General features: G+C 39.3%; 1 long non-coding RNA gene across 6 annotated transcripts in view; it reads right to left on the bottom strand.

Moving 5' to 3' along the window:
• The window catches only part of LOC106525972 (uncharacterized), a 3015-nt gene extending 2192 nt beyond the window's left edge, over positions 1-823 (bottom strand). The window contains exon 1 of one of the 6 annotated variants that reach the window (XR_001311198.1): positions 4-823. This is a non-coding gene — a long non-coding RNA (uncharacterized LOC106525972). The remainder of the gene's footprint in view (positions 1-3) is intronic. The other 5 variants (XR_001311197.1, XR_001311199.1, XR_001311200.1 and 2 more) reach the window with 5 other exon arrangements.
• Positions 824-2721: the final 1898 nt, after the last annotated feature.

Below are 2721 nucleotides of genomic sequence, written 5' to 3'. Positions count from 1 at the left end.
CACACACACACACACACACACACACACACACACACACACACACACACACCTCAGGAAGACACGAGGAAGAAAGTGAGCCAGTAGAAGAACATTAGTTTCTTTTACAGCAGCTAATGTTTTAAGTTGTTTTGTGTTTTTTGAATGTAAATAAACTCTGGTTCCATTCAGTCATTTTACCATTATTCTTATTTCTCAATGATATTTTCCTGAAATACTGTGAAACTGAATGAAACTCTGCAAGTTATAGTATTAATATGTGTATGTGTAAATGACCTTATAGAAAACAGAGGTGCAGCACAAAGGCTGGAATGTTACCAGTCCACTGGTAATTTTAGCATAATCAAACCATTGGCTAACCCCCTTTACTAGTGTTCTCAATAAAAATGTTTTGTTGTTGCACATTTTAAAGTGCAATTGATGACATAAAACCCTAGCTTACTCCACCATTCAAACAATTTGCACATTACCTGCAAAGTTTTAAGCTACCCTAAATGTGGAATTCCCTTCCACCACTATAATTCACCTTTGCATGGCATAGAGAGCTGACCATTATTACATTACTGCAGCTAGAGTTCTCCCTCAATCCCATAAATACCAACACATCACTCCGGTTCTGTCTTTTTGCATTGGCTCCCTGTGACTTTTAGAATTGATTTTAAAATTTAGCTGTTTGCTTTTAAATCCTTAAATGGCCAACTTATCTATCTGAGCTTCTTACCCCGAACATACCATCCTGTAACCTCAAATCCTTAAAGGGGCAATATCATGTAAAATCAACTTTTTTGAGTTTTATATCATGTTATAATGTTATCCTCTCATTAAAAACATGTCCAAAGCCTTGCTTTGACTCATTCATGCATGTTTGAGAAATCCTGCAGCGTTTTTAGGCAGCCATACTGAGGAGCAAAACGACAGGTGGGGACCAGAAACGCCCCTGGGACGTGTTTTTAAGCAGAACTTCCTCATGACAGAGTGCACCCCCTCCCCCCCACACACGACTCCTGCAGGCTCTTGGGTGAAAATGAAAGTGAAACTTAACTGTCTGCTGAGCTCTCAACATTAGTTCTCACTCAGTGAAGCTCTTTTCAGATTAAAAATACCTTTGAGGAAATGTATTTTCAGATGCCAAGTAAACTGCATCATGTCAGTCCCCCCCACACACACACCCCGAAATGGGCAGAAGCGAAGGTGGTTCTTAAAGAGACAGAGGCCAATTTCAAGGCGTTTAGAAGAGGAAGTGATGAGAAGATAAGTTTATTTTCTATTTAAACATAAAAACAGCATTTTAATAACAACTAAAGGTGGCATAGATACTTTATCAAGTATTTAAATATATGCCTGAGAAACACATAATATTGGCCCTTTAACTAAATTATTCCTTTCCACTCCCAGAGTTTGACTGGTGACAGGTGGAGGAAGGGCTTTTATACTCAGAGCTCCCAGTTTGTGGAACGCTCTCCCACTAAATACTAAACAGGTCGCCTCATTGTCTTCTTTTAAATCATTACTTCAAACTTACTTCTATAATTAGGCTTTTAATATTTGAATTTCCTTTGTATTTTTATTATTTTATTTAGTCTTACATTTTAAGATAGTTTAACTGATTTGATATACATTTTGTGTATTTTATGATGTTTTCATTGGTTTCTAAATGTAAAGCACTTTGTAACATTTGTTTAGAGAGATGCTGTACAAATAAAGTTGATGAAAGTTGAGGAGTTTAAAAAGCAGCCGCTCCTTTATGCAAATCTTTCAGGAGGCTACATACTGTATATTTGGTTCTTGTTTCAACCCCGTTTTGTATCGAGCAGATGATGACTAAAAAGGCAACTGCCTGGCATCCTGTTGGAGACATGCACAATCAGCAAGACACATGTTTAAAGCAGGTCTGCTTCACAGCTGTGCCACAGGACGCCAACAGGCCAGCAGGTGGTCTTTCCATCAGGTGATCTCAAACTCACTCTGAGCAACAGAGAGGCTCTCTGAGATTCATTAAGGACTAAATGATCACTCGCTACTTTGTGCATTTAACATAAAATTATCAAATTGAGTTTTTATCAGTGCTCTTTATTACTAAATTGTGCAGTTAGAATATCAAGCATTTTCAAGGATTTCAAGCACCTGTATCAACCCTGATTCTTGTTTTATTGAGTCTAATTTCATCAGGTAGTTGGGGGAAGGGGTGGGGCACACCCCTCAACCTCACTGACCTGTTCCAGGGTTCCAGGACAGGTCAGACCAGACTGGTCCTGGCTGACCCATATCACCCTAACCCTGCAGACGCAGGTATCTGCCACAGTTCAGTTTCTAACTCATTCACTGTGATGTTATCCGTGTTGCTCTGCTTTTATTCTGCTGGCTGTAAAGATGCTCCAACTTGTTGTGGAAGTTCAGTTCTCTACCAGGTGTGGGCGTTCGAATCGTTTTCTAATGTGTCACGATGTAAACATGAGTGATTCTGAATCAGTTTAAATGAATATCATGTCTGCCTGAATCTGAGTATTTGTTGTCTTTGTGTTTATCATCATTTTGTAGTTTTCCTCAGTCTCCCTTCAGTGATTTTCCAGACCTCTCCACCTCCCTCACCTGTCAGTAATCTGTAACCAGCTGATGCCCATCTCCTCTCTCCCTCAGCTTGTATTTAACTGGTCTCTTGTCCCCACTTCCTCATCTGATCGCCTGTGAGTTTTCCCTCAAGCTCAACAAGTTTATATATATATA

Source organism: Austrofundulus limnaeus, unplaced genomic scaffold, assembly GCF_001266775.1.
Source record: "Austrofundulus limnaeus strain Quisiro unplaced genomic scaffold, Austrofundulus_limnaeus-1.0 Scaffold250, whole genome shotgun sequence".
Lineage (NCBI taxonomy): Eukaryota > Metazoa > Chordata > Actinopteri > Cyprinodontiformes > Rivulidae > Austrofundulus > Austrofundulus limnaeus.
Note: the sequence above shows the minus strand (reverse complement) of the source record. Positions and strands in the feature narration are given on the sequence as shown.